Below are 27,839 nucleotides of genomic sequence, written 5' to 3'. Positions count from 1 at the left end.
TGCATGTGATGTCATGCAGCAGCTCTGACCACGCCTCCTGTTTCTCCGTTGCCGACCCCATTTTGTAGCCCTGCCCATGCACCGCTCCATCTCCGACTTGGAAATGGATTGTTGCTGCCCCCCCCCAGCACCGATTGACAGTCAGAAGCGATCGCATTATCTGCGGGGTGCCGCAGAAAATGCAGGCGCATGCGTATGCTCTTAGCAATTTTTGCAGTTGGATTGCTTATTGCGATTGCAATCCAACCTGAATCAGGCTCTATTACCTATCACAATGCACTGCGGGTAGTACAAAATGGGGTTAATATAAGAGAAAAACCCCCCAGAGCTGTGCTCCTTAACTGTCCCTGGTGGCTAGTGGAGCGGCTGCCCAGTAATCAGTGTCCACGCCAGTGCGCACATGGCCCACCCCCTACAGCCACGCTGGATCACGGTATAGTGTGGGCACAGAAGTCCCTTACCTCCCTTTCATCAGCGGCCTCGTGATCCCGGAGGGCGGTGTGTGTGTGACTGACCTTAGGAAGAAACCGGAGCCTCCGCTGCAGTGACCCAGCAACCAGGGCACGGGAGTATACTGCGCCGCTGGGAGTGATGGAGCTGCAGTAAAGATGTCTATTAGACCTAACCTGCTGCAGCCCTTGTAGATTCTTATAAAAAAAAGTTCTTCTTTTCTTGTCAAAATTAATAGCTAAGAATAGGCTGCCTGAGGCAGCCCCCTGTTAAGTGGCCTGCTACTGAAGGCACCAACTACAAACTGAGCTCCCTGTTCATGGAAGCGAGGTTATAGAGCAGGGGGCGCTGAGCATCTTGGGAACAGTCAAAAGCTTTGAGCCTGTTGGTGCCTCAGATCAAGATCCTACTCTACACCCCAATGTGAATCCTTGTGGAGTCCAGTGTACCCCACAGAAGAAATGAATGTGTCACACCCATTGGCAGCAACATTAGAATAGCTGCTGATGGGCACAATTGAGAAAGGAAGGGGGGAAAACATTTGAATCCAGCACATATATGTAATTTGAATATGTAATTTGTACCTTCCTACTTTAAAATGTAATGGATGAACCTCACCCTGTGAGAACTATCTTCATGATCAAGAGATCTCATACGCAAGAAAAGCATGTGTTGGGATAGGGCTGTGGAGGGCTACTGCTCGAGCACACCCCCGTCAAGTTAAGGAGATTCAACTGAGGAAGCACAAGGGAACTCTTGTCTGGGGACAACAACTGCAGGGAGACCACATCTTTTCAGATGAAAATGAGAGGGCGGAAGGCTGCCTAATACTGAAGCACCCTCAAACATCAAACCATATGCAACAACTAGTACAAGCATTCCTGGGGAAAGGTCTGCAGCAGACGGATTTGCATACGGTGATGTCATCCAAGCAGTGGGCCAAAGTTGGCTGGAACCCTAATCTGCATATGAAAAGAGAAAAGGGGCGCTTGGATGACCCCTAGTTCGCATTGAACACCCCCCACCCTCCTTTGGTGTGGGGCTCATGTTGGCCATGCCCCAGCCCCTGAAGCATTCAAGCTGATTTCTTGCAGCAGCTGGGCACTGTAACAGCTCCAGAGCTGCTCTGTAATGCAAATAAAAGGGTGTGGGCCCTGCAACACCACCTGTAGTTCGCATTGTGCGTTGGAAGGCACAAAGTAAGCAGACGGGAGAAGTCAGGATAGTGCGCAAGGGCATAGAAGGGAGGGGCTCAAGAAAAGAGAAGTGGAAACAGACAGCAAACTAGGCGGGAGAGAGACCTGAGACAATGAGATCTAAATTATACCAGAGCCAACCAGGGGAAAGCACAAATGCAGTCCCCCCCCCCCTACCACAAATTATGCAGTCGAGATTCCCACATTTGGGGAAATCACAGAGGTCAGCATACCCAGAATGCAATGAATGAACCTCACCCTGGGAAAACAATCTTCATGACCATGGTATCACCTAAGCAAAATAAGTATGATTTGAGATAGGGCTGGGGAGGGCCGCTGCTCAGGCACACCTCCGTCAAGTAAAGGAGATTCAACTGAGGCAGCACAAGGGAACTCTCATCTGGGGACAACAACTGCAGGGAGAACACATTTTCAGACGAATGTGTGAGGGCAGAAGGCTGCCTAATACTGAAGCACCCCCCAAACAACAAACCAAATGCAACAACTAGTGCAAGCATTCCTGGGGGAAGGCCTGCAGCAGATGGATTCGCATATGGTGATGTCATCCAAGCAATGGCTATAGTTGGCTGCAACCCTCGTCTGCATATGAAAAGAGAAAATGGTCACGCAGGGCATGGCGGCCTTTGTGGGGTTGCGCTTGGATGACCCCTAGATCGCTTTATACACCCCCATCAGTGTGGGGCTCATGTTGGCCATGCCCCAGCCCCTGAAGCATTCAAGCTGATTTCTTGCAGCAGCTGGACCCAGTAACAGCTCCAGAGTTGCTCTACAAGACAAGTAAAAGGGTGTGAGCCATGCAGCACCACCTGTAGTTTGCATACACACATATATAGGACAGCATCTCTTATATGCCCCAGGGGCAATAAAATAGTATCCTTATCTAGAGTATCCGTCCATGCCGCTACAGCACTACACATACACACCCAGGCCGACGCAATTGCCGGTCTGAGTAAGGTACCTGAATGTGTATAAATGGACTTCAGGGTAATCTCCTGTTTGCGGTCAGCAGACTCTTTGAGGGTAGCCGTATCCTGGGACGGGAGGGCTAACTTCTTGGATAAGCGTGTTAATGCTTTGTCCACCCAAGGGGAGGATTCCCATCGTAACCTATCCGTTGATGGGAAAGGATACGCCATAAGAATCCTTTTGGAAATCTGCAGGAGATTCCCAAGCTTTTTCACATAACTCGTTCAGCTCGTGTGAGGGGAAAAGGTTACCTCAGGCTTCTTTCCCTTGTACATATGTACCCTCTTGTCAGGGATAGGGGGCTCCTCTGTGATGTGCAAAACATCTTTTATTGCCATAATCATATATCAAATGTATTTTGCCAATTTTGGCTGTAACTTTGCATCATCGTAATCGACACTGGAGTCAGAATCCGTGTCGGTATCTGTGTCAACAATCTGGATAGTGGGCACTTATGAGACCCTGACAGTCCCTGCAACATAGGATCAGGCATGGGTTGAGACCCTGACTGTCCCAAAGCTTCAGCCTTGTCTAATCTTTTGTGCAATGAGTTTACACTAGCATTTAAAACATTCCACATATCCATCCAATCAGGTGTTGGCGGAGACACCACATTCATTTGCTCCCGCTCCTCTCTAATATAGCCTTCTTCCTCAGACATGTCGACACACGCGTACCGACACACCACACACACAGGGAATGCTTTTACTGAAGACATTTCCCCCACAAGGCCCTTTGGCAGAGCTGGCCCTAACCAATATGATGCCCTAGGCAAGATTTTGCCTGGTGCCCCCTAGCACCACCGCTGGTTCCGCCTCTGACCTTGCACCTCTTTCCCAGCACCATCAACCCTCACCCATAACAGTACTTATTTTGGTGTTTGTACCCCCTATATTTTAAACAGGAACAGTTCGCACATTTGGCGCACAGTCCAAAAAGGGGTGTGTTTTTGCTGGCAATGGGCATGTCCTCACAATAGTACCCCCAATTAAAATTCCGCCACACAGTACTGCAATTTTATTCACATTTGATCACGCGATAGTGTCCATAATTCACATTACATCCCACAGTAGTATTACTTTACCTTATAAACGTTACTTCTCACAGTAGTGCTCCTTATTCACATTACATCACACTGAATTGCTCCTTATTTACATTACACCACACCCTATTGCTCTTTATTCACATTAGACGACACAGTAAATGCCCTTTCTATACGCAACGCTACATATTAGAGCACCTTATACACATAATGCCACACATTAGTAATGCATTTATACACATAATTCCACACAGTAATGCCCCTTACACATATGAGACACATCACTAATGTCCTTATAAACATAATGCGTCTTACACATTATGACAACCTTTATTAATGCCCTTTTACACATAATGGCCCTCATTCCGAGTTGTTAGCTCGCAAGCTGCTTTTAGCAGCATTGCACACGTTAAGCCGCCGCCTACTGGGAGTGAATCTTAGCTTATCAAAATTGCGAACGAAAGATTAGCAGAATTGCGAATAGACACTTCTTAGCAGTTTCTGAGTAGCTCCAGACTTACTCGACAACTGTGATCAGTTCAGTCAGTTTCGTTCCTGGTTTGACGTCACAAACACACCCAGCGTTCGCCCAGACACTCCCCCGTTTCTTCAGACACTCCCGCGTTTTACCCAGAAACGGCAGCGTTTTTTCACACACACCCATAAAACGGCCAGTTTCCGCCCAGAAACACCCACTTCCTGTCAATCACACTACGATCAGCAGAACAAAGAAAAAACCTCGTAATGCCGTGAGTAAAATACCTAACTGCATAGCAAATTTACTTTGCGCAGTCGCAGAGCGAACATTGCGCATGCGCAATTAGCGGAAAATCGCTGCGATGCGAAGAAAATTACCGAGCGAACAACTCGGAATGACCACCCTTGCGCATGCGCAATTAGCGGAAAATCGCTGCGATGCGAAGAAAATTACCGAGCGAACAACTCGGAATGACCACCAATGTCCCTTACACATATGCCGCACATTATTAATGCCCTTATACACATAATGACACACATAGTGCCCCTTACCCATATGTTGCACATTATTAATGCATTTTTACATGACACACATAATGCTCCTTACTCATATTCCGAACACTACTGCACAATCAACCCACTCACATGCACACAGCACTCACACTGCCACTAACACTGTGACCTCTGCCTCTGCTTGGATACAGATGTGTCCTCATAAATCTTGCCTCAATGCTAACGTTGGGGCACCTTTTTTTTATTAAAATGCATCTTATTTGCATTGCTATGTTGTTAGGATGCACACGCAGCTTCTGCCGATTAAAATGATATGCAGCACGCCTATATACTGTGTGAGACTGTGGCTGTATCTGCATATGAAATGCTACACACAGAATATAGGCATGCCGCATATCATTTTAATCAGCAGAAGTTGCTGATGCCCCTAGGCATATCAAATGCCCTAGGCAATTGCCTAGTTTGCCTATGCCTATGGCCGGCTCTGCCCTTTGGAGAGACAGAGAGAGAGTATGCCAGCACATACCCCAGCGCTATATAACCCAGGAATAGCACAGTAACTTAATGTTTGCACAGTAGCGCTGCTGTAAGTAATTTGCGCCAAATTATGTGCCCCCCCCCCTCTCTTTTCAACCCTCTTGTCTACCGTGGTATAAGCAGGGGAGAGTCCGGGGAGCTTCCTCTCAGCGGTGCTGTGGAGAAAAAATGGCGCTGGTGAGTGCTGAGGGAGAAGCCCCGCCCCCTCGGCGGCGGGCTTCTGTCCTGCTTAAACTGTACAATTGGCGGGGGCTCATACATATATACAGTGCCCAGCTGTATATATGTTATATTTCTGCCAAAAAGAGGTTTATATTGCAGCCCAGGGCGCCCCCCCTGCGCCCTGCACCCTTACAGTGACCGGAGTATGTGAGGTGTATGGGAGCAATGGCGCACAGCTGCAGTGCTGTGCGTTACCTCAATGAAGATCATGAAGTCCTCTGCCGCCTCTGAAGTCTTCTTTTCTTCTCATACTCACCCGGCTTCTATCTTCCGGCTCTGCGAGGGGGACGGCGGCGCGGCTCTGGGACGGACGGCGAGGGTGAGATCCTGCGTACCAATCCCTTTGGAGCTAATCCCTTTGGAGCTAATGGTGTCCAGTAGCTTAAGAAGCAGGACCTTGCAACTCGGAGAGTAGGGCTGCTTCTCTCCCCTCAGTCCCTCGATGCAAGGAGTCTGTTGCCAGCAGTGCTCCCTGAAAATTAAAAACCTAACAAAATACTTTCTGTCAGAAAGCTCAGGAGAGCTCCTGAAAAGCACCCAGTCTCCACTGGGCACAGTATCAAACTGAGGTATGGAGGAGGGGCATAGAGGGAGGAGCCAGTGCACACCCAGAACTAAAGTCTTTCTTAAAGTGCCCATGTCTCCTGCGGAGCCGTCTATCCCCATGGTCCTTACGGAGTCCCCAGCATCCTCTAGGACGTTAGAGAAAATAGGATTTTAATACCTACAGGTAAATCCTTTTCTCTTATTCCGTAGAGGATGCTGGGCACCCGTCCCAGTGCGTACTGTGTCTGCAGTTATTAAATGGCCCTTAACTCCAGAACATTTATGTGGAGACAACTTTCCCGACTTGACCATCTTCCTTGGACGTTTTCCCCCTGTGTGACTGCTCCCCAGCCTCGGAGGGTTGCATCCATGGTCCCTAGGATCCAGTCCTGGATCCCGAACCTTCGCCCCTCTAGGAGGTGAGAACTGTGCAGCCACCAATGGAGTGAGATTCTGGTCTTGGAAGACAGGATTATCCTCCGGTGCGTGTGTAGGTGGGATCCGGACCACTTGTCCAACAGGTCCCACTGGAACACTCTGGCATGGAACCAGCCAAACTGAATGGGCTCGTAGGCCGCAACCATCTTACCCAGCAACCAAATGCATTGATGGATTAACACTCTTGCTGGTTTCAGAATTTGTTTGACCAGACTCTGGATCTCCAGAGCCTTTCCACTGGAAGAAAACCTCTTCTGTGCCCAGTATCACTCCCAAAAACAACAACCGCGTCATTGGGACCAACTGCGATTTTGGCAAGTTTAGGAGCCAACTATGTTGTTGAAGAACTGTCAGGGAGAGTGCAATGTTTTGCACTAACTGGTCCCTGGATTTCGCCTTTATCAAAAGATCATCCAAGTACGGGATAATTGTTACTCCTTGCTTGCGATCACCCTGGTGAAAATCCTCAGAGCCGTGGACAGACCAAACGGCAATGTCTGAAATTGGTAATGACAATACTGAATTGCAAACCTCAGGTAGCTTGATGCAGAGGCTAAATGGGAACATGTAAGTAGGCATCCTTTATGTCTACCAAAACCATGAAATCTCCTTCCTCCGGACTGGAGATCACTGCACTGAGAGATTCCATCTTGAAATTTAATTTCCTTAGGTAGAAATTGAGGGATTTCAGATTTCAGATTGGTCTGACTGAGCTGTCCGGCTTAGGGACCACGAAGAGGCTTGAATAAAAACCTTCTCCCTGCTGACTAAAGCCGATTTGAACAATCGGTGAGGGGGAACGTCTTGAAACCCCAGTTTGTACCCTTGGGACACTATTTGTAAAACACACGAGTCCATGTCCAAATGAATCCAGAACTGACTGAAGAGTTTTAGACGTGCCCCCACTGGTGCGGGCTCCTGCAAGAGAGCCCCAGCGTCATGCGGTGGATTTGGCAGAAGCAGAGGATGATCTCTGCTCCTGCGATCTTGAAGAGGATGCAGACCTCTTCCCTCTTCTCCTTCCTCTACCTGCAAAGAAAGGGGAATCTTAACTTCTTGCATATCTATTGGGCCGAAATGACTGCATCAGATAATGATGCGTCTTCATCCGTTGGGAGGGAACATAGGGCAAGAAGGTTGACTTACCTGCGGGAGCTGCCGAGATCAAATTAACTAGGCAGTCACCAAACAACGCTTCACCTTCATAGGGAAGGGACTCCCTTTCTTCTTGGAGTCAGCATCAGCATTCTCTTGGTGAATCCACAATGCCCTCCTATCCGAGACTGCCATGAAATTGGCCCGTGAACTCAAGAGTCCTATATCCCTTGCAGTCTCACGTAAGTATGCTGCAGTGTCCTTGATATGATACAACGTAAGGAGTATCCCATCTCTCCAAGGTATCTATATCGGATGACAAGGTATTCGACCAATTCTTGAATACTACTACTCACCCATGCACATGTAATGGCAGGTCTAAGTAATGTACCCTTGGTTACATAACTAGAAATAATGTAGCTTCCTGCATACGATCCGCTGGATTTGTGACAGGGCCCCGTGCAGAACAGGGGGTGACTCCCACTTTATTCTGTCCGCGGCGGGAAATGAATAAACAACCAGAATCCTTTTGGGGATTTGAAACCATCTTGTCGAGCTGGCCCAGACTTTCTCAAACAGAGATGGAGGAACGTTACATCAGCTTTCATTATATATCTATATATACATACATATAGACCCCTTTCTCAGGAACAGCAGGGTCTTCAGTGATTTTAATATGTCCTTAATATCCACAATCATGTACTGAATGCTCCTTGCCAATATTGGATCTAATCAGGAAACATTATGGTCGACATAGGAATCAGTATCCGTGTCAGTATCAGTGTGTAGTAACTGGGCAAAATAACATTTTTGCGACCCCGCGGAGCCTGAGGGAAAAGAAACATAGCCATGAACATCACATCTATTCTCTACGTCTGTGTCTGGGACACAGATTTATCCAACCTTACTCTGATATTACTGAAACTTTTACCCAGTCAGTTATTGGTGGTGCCAACAGGGCCACCATCATATGTCTGCATTCCTAATATAGTTTCCTCTTGGGAAAAACATTCAGCCATCGACATGTTGACACACATGTACCAAGTACCCACAGACACATCGGCTTATGGGGGACAGACCGTCAGTAAATCTGTCAGAGGGACACAGAGGATTTTTCAGCTCACAATCCAGCGCCAAAAGTACACAGTCTGGGAAATAATAAACTCTATAGTGATAGACTTGTAATGCTCTAAAGATGTTCTGGTGAGGTGAGGAAGAAGCCCCGCTACTGTAATGGCGCGTATCTGTCCTGCTCAGAAATAATTAATTACGCTAGCGGGGTAAGGACAGTGCCCAGGCACTAATGTCCACTTTTTCCAGCCTTTTGTGAGGAATTTATGCTGCCCAGGGTGCCCCCCCCCCCGTGCCCTGCACCCTACAGTGCCTGTGTTTGTGTGGGAGCATGGCGCGCAGCGTTCCGCTCGCTGCTCGGTACCTCAGAATGCCATCACTGGAGAAGAAGTCTTCTGTTCTTCTGCTACTCACCTGTCTTCTGGCTCTGTAAGGGGGTGACGGCAGGCTGCGGGAGTGTGCATCTAGGCGTACCCAGCGATCAGCACCCTCAGGAGCTAATGGTGTCCTGTCAGCCTGAAGCAGAGCTATTGAACTCACTAGAAGTTGGTCATACTTCTCTCCCCTAAGTCCCACGAAGCAGGGAGACTGTTGCCAGCAGCCTCCCTGAAAATAAAAAAAACTAACAAGTCTTTTCAGAGAAACTCAGTAGAGCTCCCCTGTAGTGCATCCAGTATCACTGCGCACAATACTAAAACTGGAGTCTGGAGGAGGGGCATAGAGGGAGGAGACAGTTCACACCCTTTGAAAGTCTTAAAGTGCCCATGTCTCCTGCGGATCCAGTCTATACCCCAAGGTTCTTAATGTGACCCCAGCATCATCTAGGACGTATGAGAAAACAAATAACGCACACATGAGGAGGAGAGAACTAAGGAAGCTATAAGGAGAAGAGGGGAGGGGGGGTTGAAAGGTAAGGTAGTAAAGGCATATTGGATAAACTACAACCTTATACATATTCATTAATGTACCAGTAGTTAGAAGTAGAAGAGCTCTAACAGAAACCACAAAGCTTATCTAAAGCCACACCACACTGGATATGCCCAATCTCATTTGATTTTTGAAGCAAAGCAGTATTGGACTTTGTTAATACATGGATGGGAGACTGCTTGGTAGTATCAGATTCTTTAGGTGTTTTTAAACTACCAACACCATTTTCTTGGTACATTTAATTTTTACATGTATTCTTTTATGTACCAGAAGTTAGAAGTAGAAGAGCTGTAATAAAAACCACCAGCTCATCTACAGCCACAGCACACTGGATTTGCCCAATCTCTCCTGATCATGGAAGCTGAGCAGTGTTGGTCCTGGTTTTAGTACTTGGATGGGAGACCACCAGGAAATACCAGGAGCTGTGTGTATTTTTACAATACTAACACCGTTCTCTTGATGCATTCCATTTTGAAACATTGGGGCAGATCTATTAAGCCTGGTGAACTGATAAAGTGCAAGGTGATAAAGTACCAGCCAGTCAGCTCCTAACTGTCATTTTTCAAACCCAGCCTGTGACATGGCAATTAGGAGCTGATTGGCTGGTACTTTATCACCATGCAAATTATCATTTCACCAGGTTTAATAAATCGTCCGCTTACTCATTTATGTACGAGTAGTTAGAAGTAGAAGAACTCTAACAGAAACCACTAAGCTCATCTACAGCCACACCACACTGTATATGCCCAATATCACCTGATTTTAGGCCTGGTTTGTTCTTGGATGTGAGACCACCTGGGAATACCAGGTGCTGTAGGTAGTTTTATACTACCAACACCGTTCTCTTGATGCATTCTATTTTGAAACTTATTCATTGATGTACCAGTAGTTAGAAGTAGAAGTTAGAAACAGCAAAAATCATCTACAGCCGCATCACACTGGATATGTCCAATCTCATCTGATGTTGGAAGCTAAGCAGTGTTGTGCCTGGTTAGTTTTTGGATTTCAGGTACTGCCTTCTGGTTTGGCCACGGCACCTCGGAAATTCACCAAGGTCATGGCCGTGATGACGACCCTTCACCATCGGTGGACCAGGGAGGAATCTCTCCTCCCGATAAACATTCTGGAATTGCAGGCAGTGTTCAATTCATTGACACTGGCCCTGCCTCTAGTACAGAACAGGCCTGTTCAAGTACAATCGGACAACGCCACCACGGTAGTGTACACAAATCATCAAGGCGGCACTCGAAATTGCATAGCAAAGCTTGAAGTATCAAAAATCCTCAGTTGGGTAGAACGTCATCTGCCAGCAATATCGGCAGTGTTCATTCCCGGAGTCCTCAACTGGGAAGCGGATTTCCTCAGTCGTCAGGACGTTCACGCTGGAGAGTGGAGAGGCCGCAGCAGAAATGTCTGCACTGGTGTCAGTAGGTGACTGAGGCAGGGATGACTGGGAGATAGTGGGTGACTGAAGCATGTATGAGTGGGAGATAGTGGGTGACTGAGGCCGGGGTGACAGAGATAGTGGGTGACTAAAGCAGGGGTGACTGGTATAGTGGGTGACTGAGGCAGGGGTCGCAGGTATAGTGGTTAACTGAGGCAGCGGTGACTGGGAGATAGTGGGTAACTGGGGCAGGGGTGACAGGGAAAGTGTGTGACTCAGGCAGGGGTGATAGGGAGATAGTGGGCAGCAGATCACTGCCTTGCTGACAGCAGCACATCCCTGCTTCACTGACAGCAGCACATCCCTGCCTCACTTATAGCAGCACATCCCTGCCTTACTGACAGCAGCAGATCACTGCCTCACTGACAGCAGCAGATCACTGCTTCACTGACAGCAGCACATCCCTGCCTCACTGGCAGCAGCAGATCCCTGCCTCACTGGCAGCAGCAGATCCCTGCCTCACTGGCAGCAGCAGATCCCTGCCTTACTGACAGCTGTATATAGGGCCTAATTCAGACCTGATCTCTGCTGTGCATATTCACACAACAGGAGATCAGGTCTGAAGTATGTGTGTGTGCTGGTGCCGCAGTGCACCGGCACATGCCAGAGATGCGATCAGCATCTCTGCCCAGTGAGCGCCTCTGCCAACACATACTTATCTTGCATATGAGATCTCTTGATCATAAAGATAGTTCTCACAGGGTGAGGTTCATCCATTACATTTTAAAGTAGGAAGGTACAAATTACATATTCAAATTACATATATGTGCTGGATTCAAATGTTTTCCCCCCTTCCTTTCTCAATTGTGCCCATCAGCAGCTATTCTAATGTTGCTGCCAATGGGTGTGACACATTCATTTCTTCTGTGGGGTACACTGGACTCCACAAGGATTCACATTGGGGTGTAGAGTAGGATCTTGATCAGAGGCACCAACAGGCTCAAAGCTTTTGACTGTTCCCAAGATGCTCAGCGCCCCCTGCTCTATAACCTCGCTTCCATGAACAGGGAGCTCAGTTTGTAGTTGGTGCCTTCAGTAGCAGGCCACTTAACAGGGGGCTGCCTCAGGCAGCCTATTCTTAGCTATTAATTTTGACAAGAAAAGAAGAACTTTTTTTATAAGAATCTACAAGGGCTGCAGCAGGCTAGGTCTAATAGACATCTTTACTGCAGCTCCATCACTCCCAGCGGCGCAGTATACTCCCGTGCCCTGGTTGCTGGGTCACTGCAGCGGAGGCTCCGGTTTCTTCCTAAGGTCAGTCACACACACACCGCCCTCAGGGATCACGAGGCCGCTGATGAAAGGGAGGTAAGGGGCTTCTGTGCCCACACTATACCGAGATCCAGCGTGGCTGTAGGGGGCGGGCCGTGTGCGCACTGGCGTGGACACTGATTACTGGGCAGCCGCTCCACTAGCCACCAGGGACAGTTAAGGAGCACAGCTCTGGGGGTTTTTCTCCTATATTAACCCCATTTTGTACTACCTGCAGTGCATTGTGATAGGTAATAGAGCCTGATTCAGGTTGGATTGTAATCGCAAAGAGCTGCGCATTGGAAAATTCAGGGCTATGCCGTGTAGATGATGGCCTAACAGGAGGCTTTAAAATTTTCTTTCTAGTGTCCTTCGTTTGGAATTTTAAAGCCTCCTGTTAGGCCATCATCTACACGGCATAGCCCTGAATTTTCCAATGCGCAGCTCTTTGCAAAAGAGAGATATTGGCAAGGAAAAGCTGTCTTGTACCTTTGCATTTTTCTCCCAAACGAAGGACACTAGAAAGAAAATTTTAAAGCCTCCTGTTAGGCCATCATCTACACGGCATAGCCCTGAATTTTCCAATGCGCAGCTCTTTGCAAAAGAGAGATATTGGCAAGGAAAAGCTGTCTTGTACCATTGGATTTTTCTCCCAAACGAAGGACACTAGAATGAAAATTTTAAAGCCTCCTGTTAGTGCTTCATCTACACGGTATAGCCCTGAATTTTCCAATGCGTAGCTCTTTGCAAAAGAGAGATATTGGCAAGGAAAAGCTGTCTTGTACCTTTGCATTTTTCTCCCAAACAAATGTAGTTTGTTTTTGTCAATTACCATTTTAATAATAGGGTAAAAAAAATTAAGTAGATTTTTGAAAGAAAACAATACTGTCAATATACTATTAAAACAAATTAAAATGGTAAAAGTTATTGTACTTTAAGAAAACATAAAAGAGCTAACATATCAATCCCAGTTTTGGATTACTTTAATTAACAAAAAAAATGCATATAGCAGAGGATAGTTTCAATCTGCCTACCTCTGGGTAATGGGCCCAGCATGCTTCCATTGCAGTACTCTGCTGCACATGTAAGTGCAAGAGATCCTAAAGCACTCACTCATCATGGGAAAGTACCAATGTGTTTCTTCGTTGGTTGATGGAAGAAACATCTTAAAAAAACTCTCCAGATTATTGACTTTTTAAAGTTTTTCTAGGAAAAGTTTTAGATGTATGCTTATTAGCCTTTGTCAGTATGTATTTTTCGCGAAGTGTCTCTGTGGCGCAATCGGTTAGTGTGTCCGGCTACTACCCAAAAGGTTGGTGGTTCAATCCCACCCAGGGACGTAATTGACCTTGTTATCAGATTTTGGTGATCTTTAAGTAGACAAGTCAAAATTTCAAACCCCCTGTTATGGTGTAGGGTACCTGGCCTTTTCTGATGTAATCAGAGTTAGATTTGATTCAGTGATTTAATAAAAACAGCTAGGAAGCACAATTTAGCAGTGGGTTGCAGAGAAAAAGAAATATGCTGGCAAAAAAAATCCAATTGAGTGATTAAACAGCTCTTCATTTTCTGGCTTTATTTTTATGCTAACAAATTTGTTCTCTGAAAAGTGTCCACAAAGCCAAGTCTCTGATTAACACCTTTGTAGGGATGGTTTTTCACCTATTACTAAATTAAACTTGCTTCATTGGAAAGGCAGCAAGATGCATCCTCATTTCAATGTCTAATGAAATAATACAGGTTGACACCAGGAAACATTAACGCCACTGCATCCTTGCTGCTTTCTCATGTAGAAGTCTGTTTAATGTGAAAACAAGGTGATATCTAATTAGCACACAGGTAAGGAATTAAGAAAATCTTTATTTAAGGGTGAAGATGTTTCTCACAAAATCGTTGCCCCAATGCATCATTGAAATTCAAGCTGGAAAGATGATTTTAATATATCACTTGTACATTTTGTATTGCTCTTCTGGTGACAATGTAGTTTGTTTTTGTCAATTACCATTTTAATAATAGGGTAAAGAAAATTAAGTGGATTTTTGAAAGAAAACAATACTGTCAATATACTATTAAAACAAATTAAAATGGTAAAAGTTATTGTACTTTAAGTAAAAATAAAAGAGCCAAAATATCAATCCCAGTTTTGGATTACTTTAATTAACAAAAAAAAATGCATATAGCAGAGAATAGTTTCAATCTGCCTACCGCTGGGTTATGGGCCCAGCATGCTTCCATTGCTGTACTCTGCTGCACATGTAAGTGCAAGAGATCCTGAAGCACTCACTCATCATGGGAAAGTACCAATGTGTTTCTTCGTTGGTTGATGGAAGAAACATCTTACAAAAACTCTCCAGATTATTGACTTTTTAAAGTTTTTCTAGGAAACGTTTTAGATGAATGCTTATTAGCCTTTGTCAGTATGGACTTTCGCAAAGTGTCTCTGTGGCGCAATCAGTTAGTGTGCATGGCTATTAACCAAAAGGTTGGTGGTTCAATCCCACCCAGGGACGTAATTGACCTTGTTATCAGATTTTGGTGATCTTTAAGTAGACAAGTCAAAATTTCAAACCCCCTGTTCTGGTGTAGGGTACCTGGCCTTCTCTGATGTAATCAGAGTTAGATTTGATTCAGTGATTTTATAAAAACAGCTAGGAAGCACAATTTAGCAGTGGGTTGCAGAGAAAAAGAAATATGCTGGCAAAAAAAATCCAATTGAGTGATTAAACAGCTCTTAATTTTCTAGCTTTATTTTTATGCTAACAAATTTGTTCTCTGAAAAGTGTCCACAAAGCCAAGTCTCTGATTAACACCTTTGTAAGGATGGTTTTTCACCTATTACTAAATTAAACTTGCTTCATTGGAAAGGCAGCAAGATGCATCCTCATTTCAATGTCTACTGAAATAATACAGGTTGACACCAGGAAACATTAACGCCACTGCATCCTTGCTGCTTTCTCATGTGGAAGTCTGTTTAATGTGAAAACAAGGTGATATCTAATTAGCACACAGGTAAGGAATTAAGAAAATCTTTATTTAAGGGTGAAAATGTTTCTCACAAAATCGTTGCCCCAATGCATCATTGAAATTCAAGCTGGAAAGATGATTTTAATATATCACTTGTACATTTTGTATTGCTCTTCTGGTGACAATGTAGTTAGTTTTTGTCAATTACCATTTTAATAATAGGGTAAAGAAAATTAAGTGGATTTTTGAAAGAAAACAATACTGTCAATATACTATTAAAACAAATTAAAATGGTAAAAGTTATTGTACTGTAAGTAAAAATAAAAGAGCCAACATATCAATCCCAGTTTTGGATTACTTTAATTAACAAAAAAAAAATGCATATAGCAGAGGATAGTTTCAATCTGCCTACCTCTGGGTTATGTGCCCAGCATGCTTCCATTGCTGTACTCTGCTGCACATGTAAGTGCAGTAGATCCTGAAGCACTCACTCATCATGGGAAAGTACCAATGTGTTTCTTCGTTGGTTGATGGAAGAAACATCTTACAAAAACTCTCCAGATTATTGAATTTTTAAAGTTTTTCTAGGAAACGTTTTAGATGAATGCTTATTAGCCTTTGTCAGTATGTACTTTTGCAAAGTGTCTCTGTGGCGCAATCAGTTAGTGTGTATGGCTATTAACCAAAAGGTTGGTGGTTCAATCCCACCCAGAGACGTAATTGACCTTGTTATCAGATTTTGGTGATCTTTAAGTAGACAAGTCAAAATTTCAAACCCCCTCTTATGGTGTAGGGTACCTGGCCTTCTCTGATGTAATCAGAGTTAGATTTGATTCAGTGATTTTATAAAAACAGCTAGGAAGCACAATTTAGCAGTGGGTTGCAGAGAAAAAGAAATATGCTGGCAAAAAAATCCAATTGAGTGATTAAACAGCTCTTCATTTTCTGGCTTTATTTTTATGCTAACAAATTTGTTCTCTGAATAGTGTCCACAAAGCCAAGTCTCTGATTAACACCTTTGTAAGGATGGTTTTTCACCTATTACTAAATTAAACTTGCTTCATTGGAAAGGCAGCAAGATGCATCCTCATTTCAATGTCTACTGAAATAATACAGGTTGACACCAGGAAACATTAACGCCACTGCATCCTTGCTGCTTTCTCATGTGGAAGTCTGTTTAATGTGAAAACAAGGTGATATCTAATTAGCACACAGGTAAGGAATTAAGAAAATCTTTATTTAAGGGTGAAAATGTTTCTCACAAAATCGTTGCCCCAATGCATCATTGAAATTCAAGCTGGAAAGATGATTTTAATATATCACTTGTACATTTTGTATTGCTCTTCTGGTGATAATGTAGTTTGTTTTTGTCAATTACCATTTTAATAATAGGGTAAAGAAAATTAAGTGGATTTTTAAAAGAAAACAATACTTTCAATATACTATTAAAACAAATTAAAATGGTAAAAGTTATTGTACTTTAATGAAAAATAAAAGAGCAAAAATATCAATCCCAGTTTTGGATTACTTTAATTAACAAAAAAAATGCATATAGCAGAGGATAGTTTTAATCTGCCTACCTCTGGGTTATGGGCCCAGCATGCTTCCATTGCAGTACTCTGCTGCACATGTAAGTGCAAGAAATCCTGAAGCACTCACTCATCATGGGAAAGTACCAATGTGTTTCTTCGTTGGTGGATGGAAGAAACATCTTACAAAAACTCTCCAGATTATTGACTTTTTAAAGTTTTTCTAGGAAACGTTTTAGATGAATGCTTATTAGCCTTTGTCAGTATGTACTTTTGCAAAGTGTCTCTGTGGCGCAATCAGTTAGTGTGTACGGCTATAAACCAAAAGGTTGGTGGTTCAATCCCACCCAGGGACGTAATTGACCTTGTTATCAGATTTTGGTGATCTTTAAGTAGGCAAGTCAAAATTTCAAACCCCCTCTTATGGTGTAGGGTACCTGGCCTTCTCTGATGTAATCAGAGTTAGATTTGAGCAATAAAAACAATTATTTATATTAATATTAGTACCGGCCGGTAAATACATTAAATGCTTTACATAATTTGTATAATTCTTAAAACTAAATAATATAAAACAAATACGTTCCTATATAAAAAAGGGGAATATTTGTCAGAATGTCCTTTATAGCAGACAATTATCAGGGCATTTTGGGATCTATTGCACTGATGTATATACCCAGCTCAATGATAATAAATAATAATAATAATAATAATAATAATAATAATAATAAATAAATAATAAAAAATAAATTACAATTAAAATAAAAAATATATATGCATGCTGGTACTGCTGACGAGTTTGTGTATGTATATATAGGAGATCCCTAGAGATATATATATATATATACTATATAACTAGTATATAGATTTGTTACACTATTATAGTAATAAATTGATATATCTATATCAGGTTTGTTTTCTCTCTCTTCCCCGTCTTTTTCCTTTCCCCCCTTTTCCCCTAGTTTCTTGAAACCAACTATACATATTAAAATTGGGTAGAGTTTTTAAATATTCTAATATTTTATTACTTTACCTCTGCTAAACTAACAACTAGTAATTTATGGGTCTATAAAAAAGGATTAGTAAGTGTGAACATATCTCAATGGAGCCATAAAATACACCATGAAATATTTTTGTGATTTTAATGTACTTATCGTTCTAAGCAGTAAGAGGCTGTCTGCATATGTAGGGGTTAAAATAGGAGAGGTTTAATTAAACCCCACACAGGTGTATTGAATTGTCAAAATGCTTAAAAACATACTCCTATGCAGACAACCTCACTAGGTTCTGAGGAAGCTGCCGAGTTGATTTGAAGGCAGAGAAACGCGTAAACCTTTTTACATTCTCTATCAAAAGCCGGCATTTCATCTATTCCATCCATTTGCCTCCTACGGCTAATGAGCTTGTGGATATACGAGGAGAAGCGGCGCTGGGTACAGCAGACCACCGCGCGGCATATGGGCAATGTGGAGATCGATACTGCAGCCACAGAGAGAAACAATCAGGAGACAGCTGTGGCTCCAAGCAGCGTGCAGCCTAGAGTCCGACACCGCAGTTCAGAGGGAGCAGACTGAGAAGCGGCTGTGGGAGAGATTAGCGCTGGAGGCAGCGTCGGCACCTAAGCTTGGAAGTGGTGTGTGTTCCGGAGGAGAGGACGAGGTGAGCACTTCACTATACACCTCATAGAAATGGAATTATTGCCATACAGCTCTCCCACTATCAAGTAAGACCACCACTTGCACAAAAAAGCAAAAGTGTGCCTCCCCTGCACGTTAATAAATAAAGAGACTGCCTCATGAGCGAACTGTACTGGGTATACCAACATCCAGTTTAAATATTGCACACAGGATAGCCCAGCATTTGAATATACCCCACTTCCAGATAGGTCCGCACTAAAAGGAACTGCTACCAGCGGACGGGAAGAGGGATCATTATCATTGAGCTGGGTATATACATCAGTGCAATAGATCCCAAAATGCCCTGATAATTGTCTGCTATAAAGGACATTCTGACAAATATTCCCCTTTGTTTATATAGGAACGTATTTGTTTTATATTATTTAGTTTTAAGAATTATACAAATTATGTAAAGCATTTAATGTATTTACCGGCCGGTACTAATATTAATATAAATAATTGTTTTTATTGCTTAAAATAAAAAATTATTAATTATATATATATTGTCATAGACGTGTGTATTAATAATATTCTCATATCAGCGCCTCTACTTTCTTTTCACTTGTGGAAGGAAATTTTCTAGTCTTTTTGCCATTTTGTGGGAGGAGCATACCCACTTTAGAGGCTGCAGATATCTGAATATTATCAGCTTGCGCTGGGTTATCTTTCTTTTTTGATATATCCCTCTGGGTTATGGGCCCAGCATGCTTCCATTGCAGTACTCTGCTGCACATGTAAGTGCAAGAGATCCTGAAGCACTCACTCATCATGGGAAAGTACCAATGTGTTTCTTCGTTGGTTGATGGAAGAAACATTTTACAAAAACTCTCCAGATTATTGACTTTTTAAAGTTTTTCTAGGGAACGTTCTAGATGTATGCTTATTAGCCTTTGTCAGTAGGTACTTTTTGTGAAGTGTCTCTGTGGCGCAATCGGTTAGTGTGTCCGGCTACTAACCAAAAGGTTGGTGGTTCAATCCCACCCAGGGACATAATTGACCTTGTTATCAGATTTTGGTGATCTTTAAGTAGACAAGTCAAAATTTCAAACCCCCTCTTATGGTGTAGGGTACCTGGCCTTCTCTGATGTAATCAGAGTTAGATTTGATTCAGTGATTTTATAAAAACAGCTAGGAAGCACAATTTAGCAGTGGGTTGCCGAGAAAAAGAAATATGCTGGCAAAAAAATCCAATTGAGTGATTAAACAGCTAATTTGTTCTCTGAAAAGTGTCCACAAAGCCAAGTCTCTGATTAACACCTTTGTAGGGATGGTTTTTCACCTATTACTAAATTAAATTTGCTTCATTGGAAAGGCAGCAAGATGCATCCTCATTTCAATGTCTACTGAAATAATACGGGTTGACACCAGGAAACATTAATGCCACTGCATCCTTGCTGCTTTCTCATGTGGAAGTCTGTTTAATGTGAAAACAAGGTGATATCTAATTAGCACACAGGTAAGGAATTAAGAAAATCTTTATTTAAGGGTGAAGATGTTTCTCACAAAATCGTTGCCCCAATGCATCATTGAAATTCAAGCTGGAAAGATGATTTTAATATATCACTTGTACATTTTGTATTGCTCTTCTGGTGACAATGTAGTTTGTTTTTGTCAATTACCCTTTTAATAATAGGGTAAAGAAAATTAAGTGGATTTAAACAAATTAAAATGGTAAAAGTTATTGTACTTCAAGTAAAAATAAAAGAGCAAAAATATCAATCCCAGTTTTGATTACTTAAATTAACAAAAAAAATGCATATAGCAAAGGATAGTTTCAATCTGCCTAACTCTGGGTTATGGGCCCAGCATGCTTCCATTGCAGTACTCTGCTGCACATGTAAGTACAAGAGATCCTGAAGCACTCACTCATCATGGGAAAGTACCAATGTGTTTCTTCATTGGTTGATGGAAGAAACATCTTACAAAAACTCTCCAGATTATTGACTTTTTAAAGTTTTTCTAGGAAACGTTTTAGATGAATGCTTATTAGCCTTTGTCAGTAAGGACTTTTGCAAAGTGTCTCTGTGGCGCAATCAGTTAGTGTGTATGGCTATTAACCAAAAGGTTGGTGGTTCAATCCCACCCAGGGACGTAATTGACCTTGTTATCAGATTTTGGTGATCTTTAAGTAGACAAGTCAAAATATCAAACCCCCTCTTATGGTGTAGGGTACCTGGCCTTCTCTGATGTAATCAGAGTTAGATTTGATTCAGTGATTTTATAAAAACAGCTAGGAAGCACAATTTAGCAGTGGGTTGCAAAGAAAAAGAAATATGCTGGCAAAAAAAATCCAATTGAGTGATTAAACAGCTCTTCATTTTCTGGCTTTATTTTTATGCTAACAAATTTGTTCTCTGAAAAGTGTCCACAAAGCCAAGTCTCTGATTAACACCTTTGTAAGGATGGTTTTTCACCTATTACTAAATTAAACTTGCTTCATTGGAAAGGCAGCAAGATGCATCCTCATTTCAATGTCTACTGAAATAATACAGGTTGACACCAGGAAACATTAACGCCACTGCATCCTTGCTGCTTTCTCATGTGGAAGTCTGTTTAATGTGAAAACAAGGTGATATCTAATTAGCACACAGGTAAGGAATTAAGAAAATCTTTATTTAAGGGTGAAAATGTTTCTCACAAAATCGTTGCCCCAATGCATCATTGAAATTCAAGCTGGAAAGATGATTTTAATATATCACTTGTACATTTTGTATTGCTCTTCTGGTGACAATGTAGTTTGTTTTTGTCAATTACCATTTTAATAATAGGGTAAAGAAAATTAAGTGGATTTTTAAAAGAAAACAATACTTTCAATATACTATTAAAACAAATTAAAATGGTAAAAGTTATTGTACTTTAATGAAAAATAAAAGAGCAAAAATATCAATCCCAGTTTTGGATTACTTTAATTAACAAAAAAAATGCATATAGCAGAGGATAGTTTTAATCTGCCTACCTCTGGGTTATGGGCCCAGCATGCTTCCATTGCAGTACTCTGCTGCACATGTAAGTGCAAGAGATCCTGAAGCACTCAGTCATCATGGGAAAGTACCAATGTGTTTCTTCGTTGGTGGATGGAAGAAACATCTTACAAAAACTCTCCAGATTATTGACTTTTTAAAGTTTTTCTAGGAAACGTTTTAGATGAATGCTTATTAGCCTTTGTCAGTATGTACTTTCGCAAAGTGTCTCTGTGGTGCAATCAGTTAGTGTGTACAGCTATAAACCAAAAGGTTGGTGGTTCAATCCCACCCAGGGACATAATTGACCTTGTGATCGGGTTTTGGTGATATTTAAGTAGACAAGTCAAAATTTCAAACCCCCTCTTATGGTGTAGGGTACCTGGCCTTCTCTGATGTAATCAGAGTTAGATTTGATTCAGTGATTTTATAAAAAACAGCTAGGAAGCACAATTTAGCAATGGGTTGCAGAGAAAAAAAATATGCTGGCAGAAAAATCCAATTGAGTGATTAAACAGCTCTTCATTTTCTGCCTTTATTTTTATGCTAACAAATTTGTTCTCTAAAAAGTGTCCACAAAGCCAAGTCTCTGATTAACACCTTTGTAGGGATGGTTTTTCACCTATTACTAAATTAAACTTGCTTCATTGGAAAGGCAGCAAGATGCATCCTCATTTCAATGTCTACTGAAATAATACAGGTTGACACCAGGAAACATTAACGCCACTGCATCCTTGCTGCTTTCTCATGTAGAAGTCTGCTTAATGTGAAAACAAGGTGATATCTAATTAGCACACAGGTAAGGAATTAAGAAAATCTTTATTTAAGGGTGAAGATGTTTCTCACAAAATCGTTGCCCCAATGCATCATTGAAATTCAAGCTGGAAAGATGATTTTAATATATCACTTGTACATTTTGTATTGCTCTTCTGGTGTTTTTGTCAATTACCCTTTTAATAATAGGGTAAAGAAAATTAAGTGGATTTTTTAAAGAAAACTATACTGTCAATATACTATTAAAACAAATTAAAATGGTAAAAGTTATTGTACTTTAAGTAAAAATAAAAGAGCAAAAATATCAATCCCAGTTTTGATTACTTAAATTAACAAAAAAAAATGCATATAGCAAAGGATAGTTTCAATCTGCCTACCTCTGGGTTATGGGCCCAGCATGCTTCCATTGCAGTACTCTGCTGCACATGTAAGTGCAAGAGATCCTGAAGCACTCACTCATCATGGGAAAGTACCAATGTGTTTCTTCGTTGGTTGATGGAAGAAACATCTTACAAAAACTCTCCAGATTATTGACTTTTTAAAGTTTTTCTAGGAAACGTTCTAGATGTATGCTTATTAGCCTTTGTCAGTATATATTTTTTGCAAAGTGTCTCTGTGGCGCAATCGGTTAGTGTGTCCGGCTACTAACCAAAAGGTTGGTGGTTCAATCCCACCCAGGGACGTAACTGAACTTGTTATCAGATTTTGGTGATCTTTAAGTAGACAAGTCAAAATTTCAAACCCCCTCTTATGGTGTAGGGTACCTGGCCTTCTCTGATGTAATCAGAGTTAGATTTGATTCAGTGATTTTATAAAAACAGCTAGGAAGCACAATTTAGCAGTGGGTTGCAGAGAAAAAGAAATATGCTGGAAAAAAAAATCCAATTGAGTGATTAAACAGCTCTTCATTTTCTGGCTTTATTTTTATGCTAACAAATTTGTTCTCTGAAAAGTGTCCACAAAGCCAAGTCTCTGATTAACACCTTTGTAGGGATGGTTTTTCACCTATTACTAAATTAAACTTGCTTCATTGGAAAGGCAGTAAGATGCATCCTCATTTCAATGTCTACTGAAATAATACAGGTTGACACCAGGAAACATTAACGCCACTGCATCCTTGCTGCTTTCTCATGTAGAAGTCTGTTTAATGTGAAAACAAGGTGATATCTAATTAGCACACAGGTAAGGAATTAAGAAAATCTTTATTTAAGGGTGAAGATGTTTCTCACAAAATCGTTGCCCCAATGCATCATTGAAATTCAAGCTGGAAAGATGATTTTAATATATCACTTGTACATTTTGTATTGCTCTTCTGGTGACAATGTAGTTTGTTTTTGTCAATTACCATTTTAATAATAGGGTAAAGAAAATTAAGTGGATTTTTGAAAGAAAACAATACTGTCAATATACTATTAAAACAAATTAAAATGGTAAAAGTTATTGTACTTTAAGTAAACATAAAAGAGCTAACATATCAATCCCAGTTTTGGATTACTTTAATTAACAAAAAAAATGCATATAGCAGAGGATAGTTTCAATCTGCCTACCTCTGGGTAATGGGCCCAGCATGCTTCCATTGCAGTACTCTGCTGCACATGTAAGTGCAAGAGATCCTGAAGCACTCACTCATCATGGGAAAGTACCAATGTGTTTCTTCGTTGGTTGATTTAAGAAAATTCTTACAAAAACTCTCCAGATTATTGACTTTTTAAAGTTTTTCTAGGAAACGTTCTAGATGAATGCTTATTAGCCTTTGTCAGTATGTACTTTTTGCAAAGTGTCTCTGTGGCGCAATCGGTTAGTGTGTCTGGCTACTAACCAAAAGGTTGGTGGTTCAATCCCACCCAGGGACGTAAGTGACCTTGTTATCAGATTTTGGTGATCTTTAAGTAGACAAGTCAAAATTTCAAATCCCCTCTTATGGTGTAGGGTACCTGGCCTTCTCTGATGTAATCAGAGTTAGATTTGATTCAGTGATTTTATAAAAACAGCTAGGAAGCACAATTTAGCAGTGGGTTGCAGAGAAAAAGAAATATGCTGGCAAAAAAATCCAATTGAGTGATTAAACAGCTCTTCATTTTCTGGCTTTATTTTTATGCTAACAAATTTGTTCTCTGAAAAGTGTCCACAAAGCCAAGTCTCTGATGAACACCTTTGTAAGGATGGTTTTTCACCTATTACTAAATTAAACTTGCTTCATTGGAAAGGCAGCAAGATGCATCCTCATTTCAATGTCTACTGAAATAATACAGGTTGACACCAGGAAACATTAACGCCAATGCATCCTTGCTGCTTTCTCATGTGGAAGTCTGTTTAATGTGAAAACAAGGTGATATCTAATTAGCACACAGGTAAGGAATTAAGAAAATCTTTATTTAAGGGTGAAGATGTTTCTCACAAAATCGTTGCCCCAATGCATCATTGAAATTCAAGCTGGAAAGATGATTTTAATATATCACTTGTACATTTTGTATTGCTCTTCTGGTGACAATGTAGTTTGTTTTTGTCAATTACCATTTTAATAATAGGGTAAAGAAAATTAAGTGGATTTTTGAAAGAAAACAATACTGTCAATATACTATTAAAACAAATTAAAATGGTAAAAGTTATTGTACTTTAAGTAAACATAAAATAGCTAACATATCAATCCCAGTTTTGGATTACTTTAATTAACAAAAAAAATGCATATAGCAGAGGATAGTTTCAATCTGCCTACCTCTGGGTTATGGGCCCAGCATGCTTCCATTGCAGTACTCTGCTGCACATGTAAGTGCAAGAGATCCTGAAGCACTCACTCATCATGGGAAAGTACCAATGTGTTTCTTCTTTGGTTGATGGAAGAAACATCTTACAAAAACTCTCCAGATTATTGACTTTTTAAAGTTTTTCTAGGAAACGTTCTAGATGTATGCTTATTAGCCTTTGTCAGTATACATTTTTTGCAGAGTGTCTCTGTGGCGCAATCGGTTAGTGTGTCCAGCTACTAAGCAAAAGGTTGGTGGTTCAATCCCACCCAGGGATGTAATTGAACTTGTTATCAGATTTTGGTGATCTTTAAGTAGACAAGTCAAAATTTCAAACCCCCTCTTATGGTGTAGGGTACCTGGCCTTCTCTAATGTAATCAGAGTTAGATTTGATTCAGTGATTTTATAAAAACAGCTAGGAAGCACAATTTAGCAGTGGGTTGCAGAGAAAAAGAAATATGCTGGAAAAAAAAATCCAATTGAGTGATTAAACAGCTCTTCATTTTCTGGCTTTATTTTTATGCTAACAAATTTGTTCTCTGAAAAGTGTCCACAAAGCCAAGTCTCTGATTAACACCTTTGTAGGGATGGTTTTTCACCTATTACTAAATTAAACTTGCTTCATTGGAAAGGCAGTAAGATGCATCCTCATTTCAATGTCTACTGAAATAATACAGGTTGACACCAGGAAACATTAACGCCACTGCATCCTTGCTGCTTTCTCATGTAGAAGTCTGTTTAATGTGAAAACAAGGTGATATCTAATTAGCACACAGGTAAGGAATTAAGAAAATCTTTATTTAAGGGTGAAGATGTTTCTCACAAAATCGTTGCCCCAATGCATCATTGAAATTCAAGCTGGAAAGAAGATTTTAATATATCACTTGTACATTTTGTATTGCTCTTCTGGTGACAATGTAGTTTGTTTTTGTCAATTACCCTTTTAATAATAGGGTAAAGAAAATTAAGTGGATTTTTTAAAGAAAACTATACTTTCAATATACTATTAAAACAAATTAAAATGGTAAAAGTTATTGTACTTTAAGTAAAAATAAAAGAGCAAAAATATCAATCCCAGTTTTGATTACTTAAATTAACAAAAAAAAATGCATATAGCAAAGGATAGTTTCAATCTGCCTACCTCTGGGTTATGGGCCCAGCATGCTTCCATTGCAGTACTCTGCTGCACATGTAAGTGCAAGAGATCCTGAAGCACTCAGTCATCATGGGAAAGTACCAATGTGTTTCTTCGTTGGTTGATGGAAGAAACATCTTACAAAAACTCTCCAGATTATTGACTTTTTAAAGTTTTTCTAGGAAACGTTCTAGATGTATGCTTATTAGCCTTTGTCAGTATGTACTTTTTGCAAAGTGTCTCTGTGGCGCAATCGGTTAGTGTGTCCGGCTACTAACCAAAAGGTTGGTGGTTCAATCCCACCCAGGGACGTAATTGACCTTGTTATCAGATTTTGGTGATCTTTAAGTAGACAAGTCAAAATTTCAAACTTCCTGTTATGGTGTAGGGTACCTGGCCTTCTCTGATGTAATCAGAGTTAGATTTGATTTATTGATTTTATAAAAACAGCTAGGAAGCACAATTTAGCAGTGGGTTGCAGAGAAAAAGAAATATGCTGGCAAAAAAAATCCAATTGAGTGATTAAACAGCTCTTCATTTTCTGGCTTTATTTTTATGCTAACAAATTTGTTCTCTGAGAAGTGTCCACAATGCCAAGTCTCTGATTAACACCTTTGTAGGGATGGTTTTTCACCTATTACTAAATTAAACTTGCTTCATTGGAAAGGCAGCAAGATGCATCCTCATTTCAATGTCTACTGAAATAATACAGGTTGACACCAGGAAACATTAACGCCACTGCATCCTTGCTGCTTTCTCATGTAGAAGTCTGTTTAATGTGAAAACAAGGTGATATCTAATTAGCACACAGGTAAGGAATTAAGAAAATCTTTATTTAAGGGTGAAGATGTTTCTCACAAAATCGTTGCCCCAATGCATCATTGAAATTCAAGCTGGAAAGATGATTTTAATATATCACTTGTACATTTTGTATTGCTCTTCTGGTGACAATGTAGTTTGTTTTTGTCAATTACCCTTTTAATAATAGGGTAAAGAAAATTAAGTGGATTTTTTAAAGAAAACTATACTGTCAATATACTATTAAAACAAATTAAAATGGTAAAAGTTATTGTACTTTAAGTAAAAATAAAAGAGCAAAAATATCAATCCCAGTTTTGATTACTTAAATTAACAAAAAAAATGCATATAGCAAAGGATAGTTTCAATCTGCCTACCTCTGGGTTATGGGCCCAGCATGCTTCCATTGCAGTACTCTGCTGCACATGTAAGTGCAAGAGATCCTGAAGCACTCAGTCATCATGGGAAAGTACCAATGTGTTTCTTCGTTGGTTGATGGAAGAAACATCTTACAAAAACTCTCCAGATTATTGACTTTTTAAAGTTTTTCTAGGAAACGTTCTAGATGTATGCTTATTAGCCTTTGTCAGTAAGTACATTTTGCAAAGTGTCTCTGTGGCGCAATCGGTTAGTGTGTCCGGCTACTAACCAAAAGGTTGGTGGTTCAATCCAACCCAGGGACGTAATTGACCTTGTTATCAGATTTTGGTGATCTTTAAGTAGACAAGTCAAAATTTCAAACCCCCTGTTATGGTGTAGGGTACCTGGCCTTCTCTGATGTAATCAGAGTTAGATTTGATTCATTGATTTTATAAAAACAGCTAGGAAGCACAATTTAGCAGTGGGTTGCAGAGAAAAAGAAATATGCTGGCAAAAAAAAAAAATCCAATTGAGTGATTAAACAGCTCTTCATTTTCTGGCTTTATTTTTATGCTAACAAATTTGTTCTCTGAAAAGTGTCCACAAAGCCAAGTCTCTGATTAACACCTTTGTAGGGATGGTTTTTCACCTATTACTAAATTAAACTTGCTTCATTGGAAAGGCAGCAAGATGCATCCTCATTTC

General features: G+C 41.0%; 5 non-coding genes across 5 annotated transcripts; 4 read left to right on the top strand and 1 right to left on the bottom strand.

Moving 5' to 3' along the window:
* Window positions 1-1,787: 1,787 nt before the first annotated feature.
* LOC134951582 (U1 spliceosomal RNA) lies at window positions 1,788-1,955 on the bottom strand. Its single transcript, XR_010184296.1, has one exon. It is a non-coding gene; the product is annotated as a U1 spliceosomal RNA (small nuclear RNA).
* Window positions 1,956-19,278: 17,323 nt separating this feature from the next.
* TRNAS-ACU (transfer RNA serine (anticodon ACU)) lies at window positions 19,279-19,352 on the top strand. Its single transcript has one exon. It is a non-coding gene; the product is annotated as a tRNA-Ser (tRNA).
* Window positions 19,353-22,705: 3,353 nt separating this feature from the next.
* TRNAS-ACU (transfer RNA serine (anticodon ACU)) lies at window positions 22,706-22,779 on the top strand. Its single transcript has one exon. It is a non-coding gene; the product is annotated as a tRNA-Ser (tRNA).
* Window positions 22,780-23,875: 1,096 nt separating this feature from the next.
* On the top strand, window positions 23,876-23,949 carry TRNAS-ACU (transfer RNA serine (anticodon ACU)). The gene has a single exon. It is a non-coding gene; the product is annotated as a tRNA-Ser (tRNA).
* A 2,265-nt stretch (window positions 23,950-26,214) lies between these two features.
* On the top strand, window positions 26,215-26,288 carry TRNAS-ACU (transfer RNA serine (anticodon ACU)). Its single transcript has one exon. It is a non-coding gene; the product is annotated as a tRNA-Ser (tRNA).
* Window positions 26,289-27,839: the final 1,551 nt, after the last annotated feature.

The sequence above is a fragment of the Pseudophryne corroboree genome, chromosome 8, assembly GCF_028390025.1.
Source record: "Pseudophryne corroboree isolate aPseCor3 chromosome 8, aPseCor3.hap2, whole genome shotgun sequence".
Classification (NCBI taxonomy): Eukaryota; Metazoa; Chordata; class Amphibia; order Anura; family Myobatrachidae; genus Pseudophryne; species Pseudophryne corroboree.
The sequence above is the reverse complement of the archived record's forward strand: the minus strand, read 5'-3'. Positions and strand labels throughout refer to the sequence as shown.